This window comes from Falco naumanni, chromosome Z, assembly GCF_017639655.2.
Source record: "Falco naumanni isolate bFalNau1 chromosome Z, bFalNau1.pat, whole genome shotgun sequence".
NCBI classification, from domain to species: Eukaryota; Metazoa; Chordata; class Aves; order Falconiformes; family Falconidae; genus Falco; species Falco naumanni.
The window spans coordinates 5,378,901-5,406,200 of NC_054080.1; the positions used below are offsets into that span (position 1 = coordinate 5,378,901).

A 27,300-nucleotide genomic window follows, 5' to 3' on the forward strand; every position below is an offset into this window, starting at 1 on the left:
AGCCATACCGCATTGCTTGAGAAAAAAAAAAAAAATCTTAGATCTCAGATATAACTTATAATGGGATTTTTTTTCCTTTAAATTAATCCTCGTATTTTAAAACCTGCAAGAGCATATGGGAACTGCACACACATCTTCGCATGCACTGAAGCCTGACACTTGCGCAGGGGCTGAATTTTGGCAGTAAGTGAGCCCATAAGGACCTTCCACCCTCTGAGAAATGGGGCACACACCACAGCAGCAGTACGACATGCCTCCCAGATCCTCGCCGCACACAACCACATGTGTTTTGCAACCAAAATATTCAAATTGCATATACTTTACAAGTCAGGCTAAAGACTTCACCAAGTTGCTGTTAGTATCACTACTGTTGCACATTCAGCCTTTTCTTCTCTTTTTATCTGGATTCTTTTACCAGCCTATCCTTGCTGCATGTAGGAACAAAATACAAACCAAAATTATTTCTTTGTGATCTAGGAGGAAAAAAACAAGCTACAGTAACTCTGAAAACACCTGTAAGTTCAATAGTCACCATCACTCAAAGAACAATGCTACCTGGTTTTGAAGCAGCTGCTGAGGACCCTGTTCCTACTTTTTCAACCACTTTCCCCCTCATTTCTTCTTAAACGTGCTAAAACCAAAATTTTATTTCCATTTCTAACTGTTTAGTGGTAACAAAAACACAAAACAAAACACAAAAAAAAAAAGAAAGAACGTGAGGATTTTGATTATATGCTGTTACTACAAGGTTTTTTTATTGTAAAAAAGCAGAGACGAAAGTTACATTCATTTCGTCTCCTACAGTTCCTTCTCACACGTTGTCAGCTGCCCTCGTGCATGCACGTCCACCCTGCGCACAGCGAGTGCATACGGGACATTGGAATCGCTGCGGGATAAGTGCAGTATTAGCTCAGTGTGGTAGCTTTGATATGTGACGCTCTGCAGGGCTGCCAGCAGAGTGACAGTCTCCTTACCCTAATGCAAAGACTATTCTTCATCTATTCAGTTCACTTCTAATAGTCTTATATTGTCATTAGTGGCACAAAGCAGATTGTGCATCGCGACAGAAAGCCTTGCATCCCTGAGGATTAGCTTTCGCTTTTTGAGTGCCAGTTCTGAAGCATTCGACAGGTTTTATCAGGTGAAAATAAGGGTCAGATGCAATCAAATGAAATGAAGGGAAAACAAACAGGCCAAAATGAAATAAGGAGATAAGCTAGAATTCTCATTTCTACTACATTTTATCCAAAGGGAAGAACTTGATTTTTGTAGCGAGGCATTTTTGTATCAGCAAAGTGAGGACTGTATGCACTGCACTTTGAATTCAAATATACAGATCGCAGCAGTTAAACATTAACTGCTTTCTCCTGAAAAATTCATTGCAATGTACTCCTCCATGAAATAGATTTGGTCCATTTAAACCCATAAATTGTGCTAAATCTGGTCATCGGGAGACCATGAGAAATAACTCAGGAGGCAAGGGCACTTCTGAGTGCCTGTGACCCAGTTTTGGTACCAGTGCCCATGGTAAATAGAACTATATCCTTTGAGTGGGTTTAGAGATTAGCAGGGAAGGTGCCGCATACTTTGTCAAACGCCTCCTTGCAGAGGTTATGGGACCACTGTGCTAGGTGCTACAGATAAAAACCATCTGGAAGGTTCACAGCACAGAGGGACCCAACACGACGGTAAGTGACTTTTCTCTAGTGATGCAGCGACTCGGTGGTAGAGCCAAGAGCAAAGCAAAGATCTCCAATCCCAGTCTAGCAGCTCCCTCCTCCCTACCCCGTCCTCCACCGTGATATTACTTACTTTTAAGGATTAATTTTTAGGGCTGCATTACCTGTAAGTGTGGGAACATTTTGTGTGGAGGAGTGCTGGTAAAAGGCTATTTAAAAGAACAAAAATACCATATGCTTCCTGTATTAGTTTGGAAGCCTCATTAAGGTCAACATAAAAGACTAAGATACACTTGTGATTTGGCATGTACTTTCACTTGATCGGAGGGATGGTATTTTTGTAAACAAAGTTGCTAATTTCACCCAGTACAGAATAAACTTGTGTGTAAATATCCTGAGCTGTAATAGTGCTGTACCTTGGGAGGAAACACCCTGAGTTGATGTCTCTCCCTGGGTTTGCTGATCCTAAATACTAATGGAACTTTATTTCTGAACACAGCAGAGAATAAAAAAAAAAAAACCAACCATATTATCGAGCATCGTGTAAGCAGTTTGCTACTAAACCAGCAGCCACCTGTATGAGTTGATAATTTAAACTGAGACAGAGACTGCGCCTTTATGTGAGAAAGGGTCTGGAAAGGACTTGTGCCTGTTAACAGCAGGTTATATATTAAATAAGTCTAACACACTCAAATACTGTCATTTAATTCTTACTACTAGCTATTAAAAAAAAAAAAAAAAAGTGAGAAACAAAGGCTGAGATTCTGCCCTGAAATATTACAGTGACAAAAATCTTAGTCCCAACAGCAATGAAGAGGAAAAAAAAAACAGACCAAAAAAAAGTAGTAATGTATTAATTATATCCACGTAAATCCTAAAAGCATAATTCTACTCCAATATTCGTTCTGTAAACGGAATAGTATTGATCTCAGTGAACACATGCTAAATTTGTTCAGCCTGGAAAAAGAAAAATATTTACTTTCAAACTGCTAATCAAAAACCTAATACTCCATTCTGAAAGCTCTGATCTGACATTTGTTTTCATTTCAACAAAGCATTTTTTATTTCCATTGACCAATCGGGGGGAAAAACGTCAGAAAAATCAAAATTTCTAATCTCACAGGGTCCATTTCCTTGCATAACCTTATCCTAAAACTAACAGCTTTCATTATTTGAAGAACGGCATTTGCAGAAATTTAATTTAATTCTACAGGTCACAGAACCTGGTTTGATACTGAAGAAAGAGGTGAGGCAGGACACGCTTGATCAGACTGAAAGTGTTTTATTGTCTTTAACACTCTTCACTGAAAACATCTTAATATTTTAATCTTTAATAGGCAATTGAGACCCACTGATCTAAATTTTCTTCTTTAAAATACAGACTTCCAAGGTAGGAATCACAATAGCAAAGGGCAAGGGCTGACAGGGGATGAAAATAAATTTCATGTAAGGGAAAGGAAGCAGACTGGCAAAATCATAAATACAACCGTTCAGCATTTCCAATTTTCAAGTTTATGTATCTAGTTACAGTTAATTTTTTATGAACACCTTTCCTTTAAAAGAAAGAATATAAATGCAGATTTTTAGATCTAAAACAGACTTTTCTTTCAGTTTAAAGGATGCTGAGTGACAAAAATCTTTGACCTAAAAAAAAAAAAAAAAGTAACAAAGGTGAAACTTCCCCAAGGAACATCTAGATTATGAATATTTTTTAGAAGATATATAGAAAACTTTTCCATATTTTCCCACCTAATTACTTCCACTGATGTTAATCTAGGATAATTCCATTTACTGCCAGAATTTGTGCCCACAGGTCAAAACCGTCCTCCTTCAGTAGCAGCAGAACGATTTATTCCACTGTAAGATATTTAGGTGAAATTCACTTACACTGCCAAAGGAGGTCTGAATGCCGATGGGCCCCCAGGGAAGTCCTTCAGCAGGCCAGTCCCTCTGATGGCACACTTAGGTCTATCAGGTCCTTCTAAAAGTCCTCTGAGATGCCATTCCGAGTGCATTGAGACAGGTGCTGTGGTGGCACTTTCAATCAGCCAGTCACAAAAATATAGCTGTTTTTATATAAGCATATATTTAAATTCATAAGGCTGAATTTAAAACATCAGGATGCGCAGTGTCGAGTCAGCGAACTGCCAGCTATGTCGTTTCACTATTGGAAAGTTAATAGCAGTAGGAGCTGTGGTGGTTCAATCCCTCTCCACCAGTACAAGCCAAATTTTCCCCCATCACACACGGCGCTTGCGCCAGATCTCCCACCTAAAGGTCTTTGATGACGGACACTGCCTAGAAACACCATGAAATCTTTTCCAGTAATTCTCTTTTCTGCCAGCCTAACCCTAGCAAGCAGTTTTTCTTGCTGTATTTAAATGTTGGGTTTGGTTTTTTGGGTTTTTTACCTACTTGTTGGCCACAGGGAAAACTTGTCACCTTTCTCACTGCAAAACTAGAGCTTTATTAAACCCTTTGCCACCAAGATCTCTTTCAAACCTGCTTAAGTCAAATTCATTCAGTCTTTCCTAGCAGATCATATTTTCTGGATGTCCAATCACTCTCTTTGCAAAAAGCCATAGAAAAAGCCAATAATCCAGACTTCCTTGGGAGAAGGCGAAATAATTGGACTTCCCTTCAATTATGATGTCATCAGCCAGAAGAGGACGGTTTCCTCATCCCTTACAGACAAACTTTGTTTCAGTATGGATTCAACTTCTCTTTCTTTTTTTTTTTCTTTTCTTTTTTTTCAAAACAGGATAATGCGGATAATTCATTCCAGCTGTGACTGGCCCCACAACCCTGTATCTCACTCTCTCCAGACAGAAGGCATGTATAGATTAGGCATGTCTTGCCTAACATAGGTATTTGCATTTATTCTACTTGAATTGCATCAACAAGAGTCTTGGCATTACAAATCTGCCAAGACTCTTTTTGCTTCTGGACCCCAGCATCCAGGACTCCTCCAACATCCCATGCCATGCACAAAGCTGATCAACACAACATGTGGTCATCCAGGATTTGAGTTTTCGTTAATACCAGATGAAGAGTGATTCTTACAGAAACTCATTTTGACAGAAATCCATTGGTAACCACTTTGAATGTCATTTTGCAAATAGATTTTTATTTTCTGCCTGGTGCTTTAGTTTAGATCAATTGTAAGGAACTGTCAAAAGCCTCGCTATGTTCACGATGTACATCTGCAACAATTAATGTGTCTTTTAGTGCCTCTCCTCTAGCCAGAGAGTTGGCTACCTTACTGTGGTTGGACTTGATTTTAAAGATCTTTTCCAATCTAAATGATTCTATGAATCTATAATTCTATGGAACAGGCAACCAGTGTGGAAAACAAAAAGAAAAAGAAAAAGAAAACCACTCCCAAACTATTTGCTAAATTAGCAACCTGAATTTGACAACCTTTTCTTTTCTTGTAAACCTGAAGAGAAAGGAGGTTTAGGCAGAAAAAAAAAAAAATAATTTCCAATAGGTGCACACTCTTTTTGTACCTAGAATGACCAGGGTCTCTGCAAATTTGAGGATCCAGAAAGGTGCTGATAACGCCACCACAAGAAGGGACATGCAAAAGAAGCACTCAAAATGCACATGAAATTGCACAGAACAGAGGAAAAAGAGCAGGGGGGGTTTCTAATTGAGCATGTTCCAACAAATGTAGGACAAGCTCATGGTAATGGGAGGTTGGCAGGAGGGAAAAGAGAGGTGAGCAAACAATTTAAATGCCATACATCAAAGAAAGGCAAAACACACTACCACAGCATGAACAGGCAATGCCTCACAGGAATGCTTATTTCTCTATATGTACCTAAAACAATGAATAAATACATGGAGAACAATAATCATTTCAGCACTAAAAACAAGAAGAAAAAAGAACAAAAGCACAACACACCTTGCAGCAGTCTAGTGCCCTGATCAGTCAGTACAGTAGCAAAAGACAAAAACAAACAAACAAGATTAATCAGCAAAAACCTCCTAAAAGTATAAACAAAGAAAATTTATTTTTAAAACACAATTAACACCTATTTGGGCATTGCTTTCAAATTTCTTTTTTGATGAAAGATAAGCGAACATGAGGCAAGACCTAATTACCTTTTCTTTGTAGGCAAATCCCAAAGCCATTACCAAGCCTTGTTGGATTTAGTCTGCATCAGTTTATAAAAGAGTAGCTCAGAATACCGTGTGTTCCCCATCTCTACACCTGCTCAGCAGCGTGGGAAATCACCAGGCACCTTAGTCCTTAAATACACTGGAGGATGTCCTACGGACACATGTGTAGGCAATATTCAGAGGCACTCTGCATGAAGAGCAGGCTCGGTCTTGACCGTAATTCGACTGCAACAGCCACATCCAGTGGACAGCAAGGCTACTGTGGACTTTCTTTCCAGGAATCCACAGTTTACCCCCCTCCACCCTTTGCTCTGTGTAATCCTTCCTGTGTTAATGTTGGTGGATTTTAATGTTCCTTGGGCCATTGACCTGTAATTTTTGCAAGAAAGTCTTTGCAATTCCCTGGAGCTACATAAATAATTGACAGTAATTAATTATTATTATACCTGCCCAAAAAGTGAAGACAGTGATCTATCACCGGAAGCGGAAAATTACTAAAAGCTATACTTTAGCCAAGCTCTCCAAAAAGATCTGTTCTGTATTTTCCTCTGTTATATGTATTAAACGGTACCTTCTGCATCAAAAATTTTCACCAATTTTCAGAGGCACAAGCAGCAATTAGTATGCCACTGTCAATAGGCTGCTGTTCAGGACCTCTGCTGTTAATACCAAGCACCATTCAGAGCCTGGAATGATGCTTCTTATTTAACCTGTGAGGAGCATCAAGTCTAAAGACACCACACAATCTCACAGCCATTCTCACAACGCCCCGCTAGGCATGGGCATTTTTAAAATAGATGACCACGCACAATCTCTTTGCAACAAGAACTTTTTTTCTGTTTGCATAGTCCAATGCAAGGAGAAGCTATCATAAAACTAGAGCCCCGAACACCTCTAGTAATACAAACAGCTGTGCTTTACCAATGGGAGAGAGAGACACGAGCACCCTGAGCCTGCATTGTCATTCTCCACGTTTGCTTGCCAGCACCATTGCAGTCATCCAGGTCTCAGCCAAGTGGGACTCACAGGAACATCTCAGACAGCGTTTTGTGCTTTGCAGTGCGGCACAGTTCTGGAGCGTTACGCACAGTGGGTTTAATCTGCCATTTTTCTGCTGCAAGAACATGATGCAAGCCGTATTGTGTTGGAATGAGAGCTGAGTTGCCGTTAGATAAGACCAACAGTGTGTGCTGCAAGAATAAAGCAGAATTTATAGGTAGTCCAAAACTTCAATTTCTAGAGCCTCTTCCTTTTCTAGTCAACTGGCAAGCCAGCTCTTGCAAGTATGGGTATGGCTGGCATGCCTTGCACAGGGCAACTGAATTTTGTGGTAGACCAAGTCCAAGGTTCCTCAGCGTTTTAGACAAAAAACCAAGTGTATTCTCACCACTAATAAAACACAAGAAAAATACTCGTATCTCCTGGAATATTTTCCATATGTTAATTTTGTGAAGTCTTTGCAATCCTTCGGCCCTAAAGACTAACAAAAGATAGATACAATGTTATTTTAATTGCTATGAATGCAGCAAAAAGCCTTTGATTTCTTTAAGGGTTGGGGGGGGGGGGGTTGGTGGTTTTATTTTTTTTTTTTTGGCTTTTTTTTTTTTTTTTTTTTTTGTTAAGCAAAATTTCTGCGTTGGTGTAAGGCAGATTTTCCAGGCTTCAACAAACCAGATGGCCATCCAAAAATGCGATATGAAATTTTTATAGGAAGCTAAGAGCTGAACCCATCTAAGGGAGAGATTTTTCAGAGATTCCAAACTTTTAAAAATAAATATTACTGCAAGATCTTAGGTATCTACATTTGAACTGTAATGAGTAAATAAATAGCCACAGTGATAATTACCTAAATTCTATATTTAGAAGGAACAGAACACGTGCAATAAACAATAGCACATTGTGATATTAATGAAGCGCTTGCTTCCTCTAAATGTAGAAATTCAGCAATTATCACCAGAATTGGCATGTATAAAGGTGCCGGTGACAATTTTAAAAAGGCATATTGCTTATCTGATAGACCAGAATGCATGCTTTGGACCTGATGCATTCTGTTATGAAGCATTCAGTGACACAGTCCCACACTGAGCCAAGCTTATGCTCGGCACAGCGACGGCTCTGGTGGAGAGGAAGAGGTGATTGCAAGCCTTCCTTCTGCTTGCCCCAACTTTGCGTTGGCCAGAGGCCAACTCAGCCATCAGCACAAATTAGAGCTGCTATAAAGATGTTCTACTTTACACCAGCAGGTTTGGACCCCTGAGGAGTGCACTACTCAGACATCAGAGCGTGTATTGAACTTCAGACCTTTCCCATCAAACCTCTGTCAAGCTCCTTCCCCGCTAAAAGGTGTCTCCTTTATGCTCTCAGGCATTTCGCTCCATGCATTTAGAGCCTGTCAGGAAAACTAACAGAGCTGGCCACACCGAGCCGAAACATCTCTGAGTGGCAGCGGTTGCCCTCTTTGGCTTTAAAGTCTTTTTTGGTAACACTGCTCCGTGGCCAAAGGTTTGGCCTGGGGACCTTGTTCAAGACGTACCTGCCGGCAGCTTGTTTTTTCAGACGGGCATCCCTGTCCCGGTGCACACACGGAGCTGCGCTGCTGCCAGCACACCATGCTGCGCCTCTCCAGCCTGCCTCTGCCTCCTCAACTTCTTCCAACTTTCTTTCCTAAGTGAGAAATACCCCGTTTCCAGCTTTTCATTAGGCTTCTCCATGCAGCCTAGTTTCCTGTGACTTTATTCTAATTCCCTCGCAGAAAGAAAACACGGTTAGCAGAATGTGGGAAGGCGATAATTTACCACCTGGCTGACTGCGGGGCCCGAGTTTTAGCTTTCCACCCCGTCGCTGGCCAAGCAAAGCTAGTCACAGGGCAGAGGGTTCAGGCAGTGGACGGAGTCTTCTCTAATTCTTTGAGCAATGAATGCTTCACACTCATCCATCTCCCTTCCAGCATACTGGCAGGAGGCACTGCTGACCTGCTAGGGCAAATTTCCTTAAAGGGGACTCACTGGCCAAGGAATTTGTGGCAGAGCGCACGAGAGTCTGGCCACACCTTGCAGCGGTCAGAAAGCTCTCCTTCTGTCTGGGAACTTGGCACAGAGTATATGAAAAAAATTAATTACTGAAGGGGTATAGTAGCCGCATTTACAAATTACACAATTCAGCTGTTTGGTTCATTCATCGAGCCTTCAGAATATGTTTATTCTGCAATATAGATGTAATTGCTTATGGTGGCTTTGCTCCTGCAAATGCCTCCTCAAAGGTGAACACCTGTCCCAGCAGCAGTGCTAAAGCTCCGTGCATCCCCTGCACCCACCCAGCTGGGTGCAATGACTGCATATCAACCTGATGGAGGGATGTCAGGAGCTGATCATGCTCCTTCACGCTCCTAACGTTGACTCCACCTCTGCCTCAGGAGACGTCTCCACAAGTTGGCTCACCAGGCTGCAGGAACGTGTTTGCACGCAGAGGCTCCCAGTCCACAGGAGGTGACAACCATCATGCACTGCCGGGGTGGGATGGAAAACGGCTGCATGCGTTGGAGCATCATGGCCGTGAACATACACAAGATCAGGGGAAAAAGATAACATACAGTGAAGAATTCATACACCCGCCATGCCAAAAAAAAAAAAAAAAAAGAGGTGACTCAAATGACCACAACTCATGCCTTTCCCGTCTGAGAGGTAACGTTGCCAGAGGACAAGGGCTGCAGAAGGCTCTCTGTAGGTAGCTGCAGAGGCATCCTAACCAGCTTTCTAGGAATAACTGCGCTGTTTCTACAGAAACTTTCAGACACGATAGCATACTTGACTATATCCACATCACTGAGACTTTAGATACCAAATCTAAATATTAGTTGGCACGAACTGCTCACAACTGATCCCACAGAATAACCTCTCAGAAGCTTGCAGTCTCAGTAACCTGACTCACTCAGCAGCTGTGCTGCCTCTGACTTCCCTGCCATCACCATACACTGTCCCTCTCTGCAACGGGCCAAAGACACGAGGGTGAAATCATTGCCATGAGGACAGAAGAGATACCACTTCTCAGGCTCCTAACTTTTGGGTAGCTGCCTGACTTGGCAAAAGTAGTTGAAGTATGCTAGCACAGGACTGGGAGCGCTGGCCGTGGCAGCCAGAAAGGAACCACTCCTCTCACGCTGGGACAGATCCCTCCATCTGCCTCTAAACGAAACCTGGGGTCTCTTCTCCTACCAGTCTTGTGAACTCCTAAAAATCATGTACTGTAGCATCCCAGTCCAATAAACTAATAAACACGGGAATTACTGGGTCTCAGAAAACATATACTTCCCCCATGCCTTCCTGTACGTAATGACAAAATACCTGCCACAGGGGCAGGTATCCTGGCTCTTGGTGCTTCTGAGATATATATGCTTCTGAGGTATGAGGTCCCTATGTGGACCTGAAGCCAGCATGTGATCCAACCACACAGCTCGGCTCTTCTGAAGATGCTCTTTGCTCACACAGGCTCTTGTTGTGTTTTCCAGCCAGCAGCCCAATGACTGTCTACAAAAACATGTAGTTATAAATGAGCACACAACTGGTTCTCAACACGGAGCAGAACAATCAGGCAGTGGAATGCACTGGGAAATTCCCCGTTCTGCGCCTTTTGTTCCAAGGCTGCTAATGTGTTTTCCATGAGAATTTCTTTTGCAATGGAAAAAAAATAAACATCTCCCCGAATGTTAGGCAAACAATTTATTTATTATTAGAATGAAAGGCAGAAAGGGGAGTTTAGCAGAACTTTAAATAGAGATTCATTATGTAGACTAAATATTTTTAAGATGCAGAAATGTGTTTCAACAATAGTCTTATTTGATAAGAGCTGCCACTTCAAGGCCTTACAGTCAAGCTCTTCTGAAGTGCCATTCAGATTAGCTAAACTGCAATCTGGAGCAATGTTACATACATGCACAAAGTTGCAGAACCAAGTCTCTACCACTGGCTATGTGACTGCACCGTTCCAGGGACTCTTTTCATGGCCACACTCACTGTCCCTGTGAAGTTGGAGACATAGATCTAGATGGAGCCAAAATAAATAGGACAGCACACCTCCAAGCATGGTAGGCTACATTTAGCATGCTCTCTGCCATGAACATATTGGTGTTGCCCCTGTGTGGTCATCTGTCAACTGAATGGCATCAAACTGGATCATCCAGTTGATGGATGACCTCCAAATTTGAGCTACCTAGCACTGGCGTAAACTCCGGAGCAGGTCTCCAGGAGCTGTTGCAGCAACATTGTCCAGCATACTGCCTCTGAAAATGATACAGAGAAGGTAAATAGGAAAAAAAGGGAGAGCTGAGGAAGAAAAAGAAGTAATGACATAGCTGAAATGGAGTAAGGGGAGAGGAAATGCGAGGCAAGAAAGAAGAAATGGGGAGAAACACGGGCAGAAAAGGAGGATGGGTAAGTGCAAAGGAAAGGAGTGGTCAGGATAAATTCTGCTGCTAAGTCCTACTGTTCCATGTGTTTTTCAAAACAGCCCTCTCGTAATAGATAATCCATGACATTTGTCTCTTAATCCTCTCAGCATGCCTAAGCAGCACTACGGTCTATTGACTGAAATGCTGCGGCATTGACCATAATTACAATACGAACTGCTACCTACAACAGCCATAGCCTATGTAAAATAAACCCCCCACATACAACAGCTTGCACAGGAGAATTAAATTTCAAACAGCAATAGATCTATAAACATGCTACGGGTTTACACGTACCTTTCAAACAAAAATCTTTTCTGCAGGGAGCGCATAGCTGAGGGCCGCCTAACATCTTTTAGCCTTTTCTTGGTATTTCTGAAGTCGTTTTCTCCTCTGGCTATTTTCCTAAGGCACAATCTGTTTTTAGGCTATGCAAACAACAACATTTTTGCCTTTTTGTTCGGGGGAAGCAGGGCTTGTGGCGGCTGAAAGGGCAGCTGAGGTGAGCATGATTGGGCCCGTCTCTTCTGTGGTGGCATTGTGGTTTTGCTACAGGGACCAGCCAAATGAAATAATTGTGTGTCTTAATAAATACAGCCCTGTGTAATGCTCACTGTGAACATGTGTACTGGCCTTATGAGTGAGAATAAAAGGGGTGTACACTGCCTATAATTGATTTTCTTGTGCAGTTGTCCACACTCCCCTGTACCCCAACCACACATCCTTCTGTAGCAACCTTGTGTCTTGTAACTGTTTATCATGCGGGTTCAGCAAACCTATACACAGCTGAATTCTTGTGTAAAACTTGATTTATGGTCACTGAATTCATTTTTAATGAAGCCTTTCCCAAAATATCAACAGTGTGTTTTGATTTCCAAGAGCAGTTAAACAGTGAAAAAAAAAATGAAAAAAAAAAAAAAAAAAGAAAGAAAAAGAAGCCCCTTCTTGCTCCTTGACTTAGGAATGCCACAAAGGCTACATTTTCCTCCAGCTTTGGATGTTACAGCTCACAGCATCAGCTTGCACTAGTATACAGAAAAGACTACCTGTATGTTTAACGCAGCTACAGCCTCAGAAAGAAAAATCTCTCCATCTTTCCAGCTGCGAGGCAGACACAGAAGTTTTAAGGGTGAAAGGGTAAGAGGTACAATTAAGGACTCAATGACTAATAACTCAAACTTTTGCCTTGCAGGGTGAGTAGCCTGTCAAAGGCTGCAGAGGCTAGTTACTCTCAAATATATAAGGTCACAAAAATATCACACAGCATTTTAAACTGCACTTAAATAGTGTAGCAAATGCTGAACAGCAGCTCTCCTCTGCTGTGTTGCGATGCTAATGGTCACACAGTCATGGGTAGTACCTTTAGGTCCAGTAAGGATCTTGCATGCTTGATAGTACGTGGGCTTGGTAGCCTGCTTTCTCCCCAGGGACCCAAAATATGGATGAAGTTAATCAGAGTCCTCTCCAAGAAAGCTAGCTTGTTCACAAGGGAAAAACAACTTTTTCTTCTGCTTATATTTCTCATGTAAAGCAAGCAGAGTATCACTATGTTTCGGGAAAAAAAAAAAAAAAAAAAAAAAAAAAACTAAAAAAACCAAAAAAATAATTAGGAAAACCAGTAATCTCACTGGTTAAACCACCAGTGCATAATGCAAAATTCATCTTGGTTGCACCATCATGCAGAGATGAAATAGCTCAGCCTGTTTAACTGCTCAGTCCTGAAAAGGAAGGACCTTCTCCCTCTGTCTCACCCCTGTCCTGTTAGCATCGCCTTGCCCCTCTTGTGCTGACCTGGCCCTTTACCTGAGAAATCTCAGCTCTACTAAAGTCACAGAATGTTAGCCTTCTGCGTTTTGCCACTCTGGTGAATACAGTAGGTCCCTGGGATGGTACAACACTGCAGAGGGTGGGAGCACGCAGCTCCAGGCAGGGCACTGGGGAGTTTCTGTCCGCAGCAGTAAAGCTTTCCAGCTAAGCACCTTCTCTCTCCCACCTGGCCATTTTCATGTAATTGTCACCCCCACCCCCAAACACACCGAAAACTAGAAGTGTTTTTTAATGTTTTCAGAAGCATTTCCACAGGTGAGCAATCTCTTTACACAAGCTGTCCTCACGCACCGAAGGGCTCCCCGCCGCAGGCAGCAGTGACCGCTGGTGGCTTTGAAGCAAGCGAGGGAACTGAACCCCTGTGAGCCACCTAGGTCCTTTCACTAAGTAAACCCTTCCCAAATTCTGAAGCATCCTGGCTGACTGCTGAGTCCCCAGAAGTTCATACACTAGTAAAAACATGGTGGAGAGGGTCCAGGAGCGGCAGATGTCCCTAGACCTTACCATGTAACAGCTGAGTATGTCATGGCAACACACTGTCCACCAACACCACGGACCAGCAAACAGAAGCCCCTCCATCTGTTAGGATAGACCTAAATGTTGAGCTAAGCAACTGCACGGTAAACTCAGCTCATGTGCAAAGGGAGGTCTGGCTTCTCTTACAGCTCCACTGCAACCACATGCAGGTTTGCCCATTGACCTTCATTCAGCAAGGACCAAATTACCATTCCCTAATTAGACAAATCAGTAATCATTATGTGTAGACCTTGGCAAAGAAGTGGGCAAAGAAAATAAACCCAGAAGTTAGAAAAGGGCCTGGAAGAGGTCCTTGAAGATACTACTGCTAGGCACTTTCTCCTATGCATAGTAGAGTTACACCTGCAATAGAGCAAACATTCAGCAAAAGACTTGGCAATAACTATTATATACTGGATGTGACTATGTCTCGTTGAGGAAATATGAATCACCTTTGGGCTGCAAAGCACAGAAACAAGTTTGTACTGAATTAAAATTATCTGCAATCTCAATAATAAAGCAGTCCAAGAAGGAAAACCCTATCTTTCCCTCTGTGTTTAGACCGTAAATCATTATTTCAAAATTCTGTAAAAGAAGAGTTACCTTGATTTTAGAAAATACACAGAGCCTTGATACAGATGTTTTGCTGGTGGATCAAATAGCCAAGAATTACAGACCATCGTTGTACCAAAGGAGATTATCAAAGGATCCATTCACAGAAAGTGGATGGTTCTCATGCACGGGAAAAATAACACGCCATCTTTTAGCCTCCTCTCTAAGGCATGACATGCAGTCTGCAGGTCTTTCTGCAAAGGCAAGGATCACACACAAAAAGCAGAGAAGCACAGGAAAAAATGAGTCCATTGGGATATTTTTTTCCAGAGCTAGCAGGATGAAGACGTCTGAAGGAAACCCGGATTAAATACAAGAGCAATCTACAGCTTCCTTATATCTCAGCCCCAGTGGTTTTTACTCTCCATGCTTATTCTTACCCGTTGACTTTGAATTTTTAAATTTTTTTCTCTTTTTCTTTTGTTGTTTTTGCTTGCTTGTTTTGATAAATGCCATAACAATTCACGTGCTGAGATTACGGCATTTAAAACAGAAATCGCGGCACTATTTTAATACCTGGGCTCTTTTCTGATGCGCAGGAGTTTTGCATTTGTTTGATATGTTGGAACCTGGATTGTTTGTTATAAAAAAAATGGCAAGTGTTTAATAAATAATACAGTTTAAAATCATTTTAGCACATAAAAATATTTGTATGTAGGTTTTAGTAAGCATAGTTTAGGTAAAAACAAACTCTTGAGGGCTTGGGTGCTTTTCATTATATAAAGCCAGTATTGCAATTGTGGACAGGTTTTGCCATTGACCTCCTCTCCTCTTCTGTTGTATAAAACAGAAAAGCAGTATTTGTTGTATAATTCCCTTACACCTGGTGACCCAGGCAAAGGCAGCAGGGATTTGTGACTTAGCCTGGCAGGGACTAAAGCACTGCACCCTTCTCTTTGCAGCCCCCTAATAAATGCTTGTACCCCTAGCAGGCTAGGTCTGCTCTTCATCGTGCCACAGCCTGGAACATAACCCCGGTTTCTTGTCCCCTGAAGCTACTTCCGTCTTCAGCTCCATTAGTTCAGCAAATTTTGTGGACTTTCATCCAAACACAGCAGATGAATTGAAGGTTCAGGCCTATGTTTTTGAGATCAGCTGATGCTGTTTCATTTTCAGACTAAACTGAAATTAGCTTAAATGTTGGGCTGATGAATAGGCTGTGAATTAAAAAGAAAAAAAAATCCTCTTGGAAAGTATTACCATCTGAACCAGTAAAAAGTTTCAATATTTCAGCTTCTTGTCCCAATACAGAAACAAGTGTCAAAATACAAGGGTTTCCTGAAAGGCAGATATCCTACTTTTTATCAGCACTGTGGAGGAATAAAGCAGGAAGCTTTTACTTTGTTTCCCTTCATTTAATTTAAATAAAAAATCTTTAACAGAGGGGAAAAAAAAAAAAAAAAAGCACAGTTTCAAATCCACGGACTCAGTATTTTATCCAGTCTATTGTCTCTATGGGTAAGGATTAATTATAACATTCAGATTAAACTCCAGAGGTACCATGAAATGTGTTTTTAAGCAGAAGCTTTCATTAAAATAAGGAAGTTACACCAACAATACTGCTTCTTCGGTGCTTTTGAGTCAGCTTTATTTTGCCAAAGGCCCTATTCTAGTTTCATTCAGGAAAGCCAGAAAGTTACATGTGGAATGAGAAGTGATTGCAACACCCAGAAACCCACATGCTGTTTACTTGCAAAGAGACTTTAAAATGCAAAGTGCCCGGGCTGCTTTTGAAAGTGGGAGTAGGTCATTAGGATTGAGACTGTCAGATATCTTTAAGAATGTATATACGTTTAAATAGCTCAGCTGTCAGTGCCTCTGAGTCTCTCTTCGATACTATGGTGCAGGTCCAGATCACGATGCTCAAACCGGCAGGATAACAGGACTGGGAAACTGACAGCTGGGAACTGAGATGTTAGCCTTCCCCTGTGATTTGCCTCAGATTTTTACAAGCAAACATGTCTTACTCTGGATATGATTTCTATCCTTCCGTAACCCAGAAGAGAAAACCTATTCCACGTTAAGAGAAAACCATTAAACAAAAAACCTTGACACATTTGAATTGCAGACGTGGTGAGATCAAATCATCCATTCTGGTGCTACTGAGTAATTCCCAGCTTTGTCCTTCATACAGTCCTTCCCTCCTTCTTCCTCTCTGCTTTTTTATTATAAAATAGTAATAATAGCAGTCCATCACCTGTACTGACAAGGAGAATGAGATGGTTTACTTTTCTTCACCTAGAAAGCTCCTTTCCCACAGACTGTCCTTCTGCTGGGGTGACAGCAGAAATGAAGCACCCAAAGGGTTTATCCCTCTGTCCCAGTCAGACCCCCACAGCTCCCTGGGACGGTGTAATTAACTCTGTCCCATTAAAATACTGAGCACTCTGCATCGGCACCTCAACCCTGGTAACTTGATGGATCTGCCCCAGTTGTGAGCAGCCCTTCTGTTTTGAGGCACAATTACAGTCAAGCCTGGAAAAAATATTGTCAAAATCAACCGTTGCAGAAGGGTAAAGTCTATTTTTCGTGCTGCTCGCTATAAAGTACATAGTCAAAATACCAGTGTTACCAATCTCTTAGAGGTAGAAGTCATGACAGTCAGAGATCAGTTATGCACCATTTTGCTGCTTTCCAGCAAGATGATATCTGTATTTCTCCAACTTTCTTCCTGCAATATCATTCAGGAAAGAAGGGGGAGGGGGGGGATACTGGGGAAAGAGATTTCTCTTAAAAGTCATTTGACCACAAAGCTCTGACTTATCTTAATATGTGATATAAAATATTAAAAGCCTGACTGTGCTATAGCATTTTCCAACTACCAGACATCATTAAAAAAGCCCTGACATTGTATTAAACTGGGTTTAAAATGAAAACAACAACAATCCTCCATACCCTCTACTTTTACCAGTTACCTTTTTGTATTTTGCTGTTTGGAAAGGAAGCAGAGCAAAACTAAGAACTGGGAAATATAAGCAGTTTCGAACACAAAATGTAACCTGTTTATTAACAACAGGCAATCTTTCATCTTTGGGATTCAAGATCTGCACAGATTGCGGTGTCACCTCCCGGCATTCCCCACTGCGAACCTCAAGTTCGTGGGAATGACCAATACTAATGATCCCTGAACTGTTTCCCACAGCCAAATGACAGCTGTGATTCTTTAGCCCCAGCTCTCCTCCTTAGAGCTGATTCAGCGGTAAATTTATGGCACTTCCTCTGAAGTGTCCCATGCTGGCTTTGGACATTTATCACCCAACCTTAGCATCAGAAGATGAGTCTTCCCCATAACTCATAGTCAAGTGCCTACTTCACAAGACCGTGGGCAGCAGGGAAAGGCAGGTCTGGGTGTATTCTGGGAGCTATCCAAGGCATTTATCTTATCATCGTCTTTTTTCACTAGAGGAGGAATACTGGTGGAACTTTGTGCAAAGTGTGGAGGAAATGCATCTAAAAACATAGGTTTAGAGAAGCACTGAGCATTTGTGAGCAAGGATACTGATTGAGAAAAGAACCTCATTCAGGTTTGAGAGTTTTACACTGCCCACCTCAGAACTCATGGGAATTATTTATATCCAGGAGCGTCTAGCTGGCATGGGACCAGTAACATGCTGTAGAAGTTAAACAGGAATTATTTAGGTGTCACTACCCAATTCAGTTGCAGTTAATAGACACACCTACAAGCCAATCCTTAGCAGTTTTAACATTTACTGTTATTTTCCTTATCACTGCATTTTAAAGCAAATATCATTATCAGCTTCTCTGTGTTGGTCTTCCTAGCTATGAAATTGATCCTTCAAGCCAGAACACGCTCCTGAATATACCGGTCAATTAATTATAGACAGTGTGAAACAAGATCTGCACCTGACAAGTTCTAATCCCTCCAGCAAGAGGACTTCAACTCCCAGCGCGTGCAATGGAGCTCCTCCGTTTAGCCATAGCTGAAAGCAGTATCAATATGAAATCCTGACCAGAAAGGGACTCCACGAAATGCTAGTTTTGTCCTGACTGTGGATCATTCTTGCCAAAATACATGGTGGTGTTTGGCTGATGCAGGTTTTTAAACTGGGTAGAGAGGAACGCACTAACAAGAGAAATTGCTTCTAGGCTCAGATACAGATTTTCAAAGCCTTTCTCTTTCCTCCACAATCTCAGCTCTTCCAGGCAGTATTTTATTTTTAAATGAGGGCAAAACCCAGTGTCTTTAACTTCATAACTTCTTGTTCAGAAATTCTAGCAGTGTGTGATAGTCTGGTTAAGAACTGTTTATCCTGCAGCCATGCCAGCAAAGCAATGCACCCTTGATCTTTCCATATGAGCTGTTACACAGAGAGCAGGTTTCACAGCAGGTTCCATGGCACAAAAGACATCACGATGCAGAAATAATGCTCCAAACAGCCAGACGCATTCTCACTTCTACAAATGTCTGAGCAAACATCCGCATCTGGTATTCTGATTTTTGTTGTTGTTGTTGTTGTTTTAAAGTAAGTAAAATTCTGAGGATTAGCTTTTGTACTTTGCCATCTAGGAGTGCCTCCACTGGCTCGAACAAAGAGTTCTTGCTTTGGATCTGGATGGAATTTGGTCACTGGATCAAGAGCACATCTTCGGCACGTTCTGTATGGAATAGACTTGAAGTGCAAGAACTGCTTTTTCCTCACGGTAGATATAGCTAAGGTGGAGCTTTCCAAAACAAGGCTATCAAAAAATCAGCATGTTTTTCACAGTTCTGTGGGCTACATATTCAAACACCATTTTAAATTGTTCTGAGGAAAATATTTTTTGTCCATTTTGAAATATCACAAAAATTCTCATGCAAAGTGTTGCTATTCCATCTGGGTAGTCAAAATTAGAGAAGTAAATCCTGAGCAAACAAATCAGACTTTTGCACCTCACTCTGTAAAGACAAATATTAAAATTGCAAACAGTAGATAAATAGAAACATTCTAAAATGCAAATTAATTGTTACCAGCAATATAAGGCCAAGCCAGTAAAGCGCTCTCCTTAAGAAGCTTTATGGAGGCCATAGATTTAATTATCGGGGGCAGTTGTACAACTCGTTCTGACCTACTAGCAGCATTTTTGGTTTGCACAGATGGGCCATAGTGCTGTCTCTTTCCTCTGTCTATCTTTTCTGTTCCCCAGAACAGGCAAATTACTGAAATCTATAAGTATTCTACTCAGCAAAACTCTCACCCTTTACTTGTCAGTCTTGAATGCAGCATGCTTTCTGCAGGCAGTAGAGGTGGGGACAATTTTCAAGACTGTGAAAATCTTGTAAGATTCGTTCCTTAATAATTATTATTCCGCAGCTGGTGAAGATAAATGCAGCCTGTTCTCCCTGCTCATTTTCTGCTAACAGCAGTAAGTGTCCTACATACTTAAACCATGCATCGTGGACATGCAGGGTGGAGGACAAAGACAAAGCTAACACAGCTGGCTTAATAAATAAGGGGCTTCAAAAGTTTCACCAAGGATATGTAGGGTGTATAACTCTTTCCCATTCACTCACCATGAAATAATGAAACTGGGGGTCTGCTGAAGGACACATACTACACTTCACCACGTTAGTTTTACAAAAGAGCAAACACTTGCGAGAGGCTTGGTCTTTCCTTTTTTCTCTTAGAGGAAAAATGAAACTGTCACCAGCACGTTGCTGAAAAGTCCACGACATAAGGCCCTGGAAATTTCTTCTATATACTTGTACAATATCTTGATAGAAAAAAAATAATCCCGTTTATTGGAACATGGTAACTGCTGGATGGACTTCAATAATAAAGTGTGTCATCTGTGCTTCCACCCGGGAGTCCCTGCTCCTATCATCTTGGCTATTCCTTTGAGTAATCAGTTTTCTGTAACCCACATTTCTGTTCTGTCACCAAGCAAATGCATTAAAAGTTTACTTTGCCATTCAGTCTTGGTAATACTTGCCTTACACGTTTTGGACCACCATCAGAAATAGTTGTCCATTCTGTGTCTCTGAAAAGCAAAAACACAAAAAAAACCCAAAAGCAAATAAAAAAAAAATAAAACAAACAAAAAAACCCAAAACAAAACAAACACAAAAAAACAAAAACAAAACCAAATCAAAACAAAACAAAAAAAACCCCGAACAAACCTAGGTCTTTTCTCAGAGCAAAAATCTTGGATTGCCAACCCATACCTGAAGAGTGAAAATGTCTGCCTTAAGTTCCTTCTCTTATTGATGATAGACAATGACAGTGGAAAGCACAGCTTTCCTCTGCAACACTGTGTAACTGGATAAACTAATGCCTGACCTGATCATTTCTCATGTGTTAAAAAAACCCACAAAATATCACCTTTAAATTGGTGCCTGAAAATACATTACCAGCTAATGAATATTTTTTTTTTTTTTTTTGGGGGGGGGGGGGAGTTGTTTAAGAGGACCTGTCTCACATTTGTCTTGACACCTTCCTTCAGCATGTCTGATCCATGGCTGAGCAAACGTTACAAGAAAGAACTGCCTGGACTCACAGCTTCTGACCTGTGCCACACGAAAAGTCAGGGCATCCTTTAAGGTAACAGTTTTCCCACAGAACCCAGTTGTGAACACTAGGCTTGCTTTTAACATACTTAACTTTTAAAAACAATTTTCTTGACATTGATGTATCCATGTACTTAAGCTACAGTTAGGATCACAGGGAGAATACTTCCTTATTTCCCAGCACTAATGTTCAATTTCTCTTTGAGGCCTCATAACTGCATTTTACTTTCACTGATCCTTGGTGCCAGCCAGCCCTAGCTTGCCTAAGTTTCACACAGTGTGGCTGCATTCACTGTGCTAATCTTATGTTACATACATTTTTTTGTCACTCCATGTGTTTCTAATTGGTTTCCCAAGCACCCGCAGCATTACAGCTGCTCTATTTGGCAGCTGCAAGTGCCCACAAACCCCTGTGTCTTCCTCTTCTACACTGTTTTAGGTATTCTCTTTTGGCACCAAAGTGAAAACAGTTGTAATCAGATGTAAAGTATAAAAAAAAAATAAAAATAAAAAAAAGCATCTGGAAATCTTGTGGCTTTAATGCTGCAAGAGGAGAAAAGTCTCTTTCTGCGTTATGCCCGCTGCCCCACCCCTTTCCATGGAAAATGGCATTTCTCTGTGTAATCTGGGGCTATTATAAGAAATTACAAGCGAAATAACCACAACCAGAGGATGAACGACCAAGAGCACACAAGCTGCATTTGGACCGGGCAGAGGCGAAGGCAGGGCTGATTACAGCATCCCTGGCTGGAGCCTCTCTGCACCACATGCAAGGCTGCCTGGCAGGGCTTAGCAGGCTAAGCTGTCCTCCCAAACCCTTCTCTGCTTCCCCTCCCTGGACAATGAAGCACTGGAGGTTATTTCTTTACAGTGGAAAAACTAAATATTCTGTAAAACACTCAGGTTCTCGCACAAAAGACCAAAGAGATTCCTTATAAAGCACTACCTTTTATGAGTAGCATGGGGATAAGCACAGCAAGGTGCTTCATAAGCTGCCTACAAACAAGCACCAGTGAAAAATGCAGTGTGGGAACCCATCAGGGAAAGGACTATGTCATCCTTACTGCGCGTATAGAGCAGATGGGTCGTCGCCTTGACGTCTCTGATCCCACTTGGGAAAGACGTGCAGCCAGTGAAAATTGTCATACAGGAATGAAGAGCGGAGACAAGCCCAGCACCACCTGAACCTAGGGTCTGAGGAGGTGTAGGTGTTTTAAAATCACTGCCCAAACCCCTGAGCTGTCCTGAGCGCAGCTGTCCTGAGGCCAGGGGTGGGTTTGGCTGCAAGCGTCAGCCCAGATCCAGAAGGAAACTACTCGCCCTGCACAAGGGCAGTTAAGGTTCTGTGCTGCTTCTGTGCCTATCACCACGGTCTTCACGTACTGGACTAATTACTCTAGTAGGCCTGTAGCATGAGTTTCTGATAGCAAGTGAATCACTATGTGTAGAAAGGGACAGAGAAAAGTAATGAGCGAGTCTCGATCCCATGTTCATTTTCCGTGGAAGATCCCGGTGGAACGGACTAAAAATAGTCGTGCAGGACAGCAACATTTTTGCTTAATAAGACAAGGGTGCCCATTCCATACATGTAATCTTTGTAATGTTTCTGCTGAATTGAGCTTTATATGGGGGTAGAAAAGAACTCCTACAAAATATGCTGTTGCATTAATTATAAGTTTTCCATTTGACAGCTTAATTAGGAAAAGAAGAGTTAGTGTAGGGCTTGCAGAATTCATGATAAATCACACATATTCGTGCAGACTTCATTTTCATGTTTCAATTATACACATTCCTAACTGATGAACAGCAACATAGCATTTTCTGTTTAATAAATGTGATATCTGTTGGAATTGATAACGTTAGTTCAGTAATTACTGAGCCATTATTGTCAGGCATCAGGAAAAAAAGTGGAAGGATGCTCTGGTTATTAAAGTTTAGTATCAGCACTAAGAAAAGAAGTGTGGGAGCTTTACCTACAGCCACAATACTTAGCCAAAGTCAATGGTAGAAGATGCCCATGGATCCAATTAGGAGACAAGAGAGAGAAAAACAACAGTTTTGTGACTGGAGAACCAGGCTGAGGGTTAGGGGATCTGCGTTTAATCCTTGTGTCTATCAGAGACTTCCTCTGTGGCTTTGGTCAAGTTATTTTATCTCTTTATGCAGCAGGTCCCTATCTGTAATAACTCATACGCAATAATACAATATCCCCTTCTACCACACTTTTGTCTATCCTTTTCTATTGGAGCAACTTAACTGTTGGGACTATTTCCTCTGATAAAATAGCCCTCCAATTTTATGGACTAGCATCAAATATGCTACCATCATACCAATAACTGTTAACCTGATTGTCTTTTAACATGCGGGGGCGGGGAAACAAGCAAGTCCCTTCTATGGAGACACTTAGAGCACTCACCTGGAGAGAAAAGGAAGCAAATATCAGATCAAGCATCTTTTGTATAAGAGTGTTTTCAATACACCATTTTGTATCCAGGCTTTCCAAGGAGAATTTCCTTGTTCTTTTTTCCCAGATATGGTAAGAAGGAACCAGAGGTGAAGTGTAGAGACTACCTGCCCTGGCAGAGCTGACAGCAGAGAGCTATGGATGACAATTCAGACACATTCAGCCAAATACTCTGGCTTTGTCCCCAATGAAAGGCTACTTTCTCTGCTACAGGAAATACAAATTTGCAAGAGGTGGGCACGCGTAGAGGTGCCAGTGGTCTCTGTCTGATGGCTTTTTTCCCTTTGGCAATAAAGGCAGCCTGAAATCAAGTTCAGATGTTTATTTCTTTGGTGACCTATCTGAAGTCTCTTAGACTACCATAAAGGCTACTGCTTACACATAAAATAGGTTTCCACTATAATTACCTTTGAATGCATTCATAATTATCTCTAACAAGATTACTGATCAAGAGCCTTGTCTGAAAGAACAGCTGGAAACGGCTCGGCTCCTCGTTCAACCTTCTGAAGAGCAGCGTATGCTTTATTTTACCTCCTTTTCACCAGAGACTGACAATGCACAAAGCACCTAGCTCCTATTTCCCGACTTGATGAGATGTTCTGTTTCATCAGGTGAAGCATAAGGACGTGGAGTATATAAAGGAGCTGTACGAGGGCATTTTGTATATCCCATCAAGAACAATAAAAATTAGGTGGTTTGACATTTCAAGGCACACAAAGGTACTGAGAAGGGGATGGAGAAGATGGCCTCCCTCTGTAACCTACAAGTTTATGCCATTTTGTGAAATCTACATAGCAAACACGGAAAGAGATGCCATCAAAACACAAAGGATAATTTTCTTACCATTTCATGCAAGTATTTTGGCAGAGACAACAGAGAAGCCTCAACACAAGAGCTGAGTGAACTCTACCTCATGTGGTAGGCTATGGTGTTCAGCACAGCACTGTGAGGCTTGTCCACTGCTAGAGCTGTCCTTCAATTTATCATCTCGCATTTGATTGTTACTAGAAATGACTGCAACTGTTCCAGCTGAATGTTTTTGTTTTTCTTTTTCCCACTGGAAAATGCTGATTTGTCAAAATGTAGCTGATCCATGGGAACAGAATGATTTTAATGAAGTTCTGGTTGAAGCCAAGGAAACTGGCAGCGGTGCCAATTTTGAAAATCTCTTGGTCAGGCAGGTTTCTAAAATTATCCCATGTGACTTGCTGCCTGTTCACCTGATATACTGCTAAAGCCACCCAGCTCCCCCAGGTCCCAGGATCTCAGCCACAGGCTGGCCAGACCCAGAAACACAGATGCTCAGGTGCCACCTCTGGAGTTTGCCAAGACTTGGGAAAGTTTGGGAAGAAGTGTTTTGAAACCATTGAACAAAATAGCACTTCAAATTTTGTTAAGCAGAGCTGTGGGCTTATTGAGGGAGACATTTTGAAAGCCTGTTTTTCTCTTGAGGTTGTTTCTTTTTTTATTATTATTTTGAAATTTTCCACAGAATGGCTGAGACCCAGCAGAGTGTATTTCTTCTTCTTGTAGTTACCACTGCAAAGCCATTTCGGCCAATTAAAAAGAAGTACAATAGTTCTGGTGGGTTTTGTCTCAGCCAAGGTGGCTCCGGAGAAGGACTGACCCCCGGAGATGCCTTTGTCTTTCCCTGCCTGTTGAAAGACCTCCATGCCGAGATTAGACATACATACAACTTCAAGAGAGCTAAAATTCAGCAGGATAAATCCTATTCCTAAACATTAAGATCCCTCTGAAATTAGAAGAGGTTAGGTACACAGCCTACTGTAGCTGGATGAAGCAGAGCCTATTGCTTCTTTCTTTGGTTGGCCAGTTTGGTGCCTTGTACTAAGAATACTAAAAGCATATAATTTTGATGACGATTATAGAGTTTGTGTTCTGAATTTAGTTTTATTCATAGTATCTGAATCTATTACTCCAGTTTCTTGGCTATTTAGAGATGCCAAAACGGCAGCTTTCATCTGCTTTCCCAAGGCCACCTAGGCATGGTTGCTTCCTATGTTAGATGTCACTTTAGCATTACCATTTTACCTTCCTCTTGTTTTTATTGTCCTGTTGTCCTGAGGCTTTTCGTGACTTTTCCCCTCCTCCCATTGTAGCCAGTTACCCTGCAGTTTTCCCTTTTCTGCCCCCGCCTGGGACAAGTGACGTAGCTGGGGCAAAGGCAGGGTTTACAGGCTTCTGCTTTGAGCTGTGCAGGTTTTCCTCACTTTTCCCTTCCTGAAGTGGATGACTTCACAAGCTGGAAAACCCAGCTTCTTGTGGGATGCCTCACCTCTCCCAAGGTTGGATATTCCCAGTTTTGGCTCTTGCAACACCAGCAGTCTGCCAGCACCTGCTGGTTTTGGTGCTGGACAGTGGTTGCCAGAGGTTTGAAATTCCTCGTCTTTGTCACATCCCCTTTCGCTGAGGCACAGAGCACACCAACCCCAGGCTGCCCATGTGGTCTCTCTCCCTTCTCCCAAACGATGTGCCAGAGAAAAAAAAAAAAACCAGCTTTCTGCCTTCATTCTGCCAGTTCTGTTTTATGAGAAATATTTGTAATGAGATAATATGTTTCTAGACTTGGGTGGTCTGCAGGCCATTGAGATGTCTCAAACGACTGCGAACCCCAAACCTTTTCCATTTTACGCAACTCATGTTCCAGCCTCCTTGGCCTGACCAGGCAGACCTGTTTCTTCGGGGGCAGGAAAATCCTCCTCACAAGGATTAGCTGTCAAGATAAAACCACTGCACTAATCAGTTTACAGAGGTGTAAATTGTTTGTCAGAACACAATGCCAGCAAAGCAATTTTGTTTAACAACAATCTTAACAGCAAGGGTCCCTGGGGCGGAAATAAGTAATCAAGCAACCAGCCAGGGCTGAAACTTTGAGAAAACAAGGAGCCATCTCTTTCCAAGGCATCTGCAGTATAATGAGACCTTGCACAAAGCACCGGGATTCTCTTTCCATGATCCTGAAACCAGCGCTCATGGGACTAACCTTTATGCAGGGGAGCAAATTTATCCTTTGACATGGGAAAGGAAGGATGGGCAGGAGGACCAGGTCTTTGACCAAGATTTTCAAACGTGCCCAGCACTAACTTGGTTGTCCTTGAATTCAGCAGTTTTATTGGCAATCACAATGGGATTCAAAGAAAGTAATCAGAATCTAAGCCAAACCAAACAGTCCTGGAAATCGCATCCTCAAAGTACCGAAGATTCACAGCGTTTCATCCAGTCACTCTTAATTAAACCATCCCAGACATTGTAGAGACAGCAGAATCAAGCCATTCCAGTTTCAATGCCTTGGTACAGAAATTAGTTTTGTGCCTATGCCCATATGGGGATATGTCCATAAATCCCAGGCCTGAGGAATGCTGAGAGCATCTCATTTCCCCTTGCCAGCTCCTGCACAGATAAATCAAAATTTATTGGATAAAAGCTGCTCTCTTTCCCTACAAATTTTGCCTCACTTCTGTTCTTAGATCATCACAGGTCCCATCATACCATTACAATCAGTCAGCACACCGAAATGAAATGATTGAAAGGCAACTCTCAGCAGAACAGGAACAGCCCCTTCATTTTTTATTTCTTGCTTTCATGTGTGTGAAACAGGGAGAGAGAGCGAGAGAGAGGCTATTGAACTTTAAACTTCCTGATAAGCTGTATTGTGGGAAAGTGCCATTTTTAGGTTTACATGAAGGAGCTACCTCTGAGAATGGCCTTTTAGCCTGTGAAAAAACTAGAAACATCCCAGGAAGTCTCCGAAACATTGTAGCACTGTGAGAATTTGTATAAAAATAAACATTGGATTATTTCAGCCCTACTCCCTCGAGAAAAAGAGACCAAATTACTCAGAGCTACTGGCGTAATCTTGACAGAGGAAGGGGAATTAGCAAACTGATGCCAGGGTTTTTTGTTTTGTTTGGGGATTTTTGCCGCCCTCCACCCCCCCACCCACCCCCACCCCCCTTTTTTTTTTTTTTTTTTTTCTGTGTGTGTGTGTGTGTAAAGTAATACTTGGAAGAGGCAGCAAAGGCAGGTTAAGCATGTGATCGAAATGGGCTCAGAGCTGAGACCAAGCCCTGGAGAACGGCAAGCCAAGCCAGAAGGAACACTTTTAAAAGGT

At 41.9% G+C, this 27,300-nt stretch overlaps 1 long non-coding RNA gene across 3 annotated transcripts; it reads left to right on the top strand.

The window, feature by feature from the left end:
* The first annotated feature begins 1,377 nt into the window (after window positions 1-1,377).
* LOC121081385 lies at window positions 1,378-14,826 on the top strand. 3 transcript variants are annotated; one of them, XR_005825665.1, is made up of 3 exons: window positions 1,378-1,688; window positions 4,441-4,546; window positions 8,045-14,826. It is a non-coding gene; the product is annotated as an uncharacterized LOC121081385 (long non-coding RNA). The 3 variants fall into 3 exon arrangements; XR_005825666.1 differs by having other exon boundaries at window positions 8,048-14,826; XR_005825664.1 differs by lacking the exon at window positions 8,045-14,826 and having other exon boundaries at window positions 4,441-7,031.
* The last annotated feature ends 12,474 nt before the right edge of the window (window positions 14,827-27,300 follow it).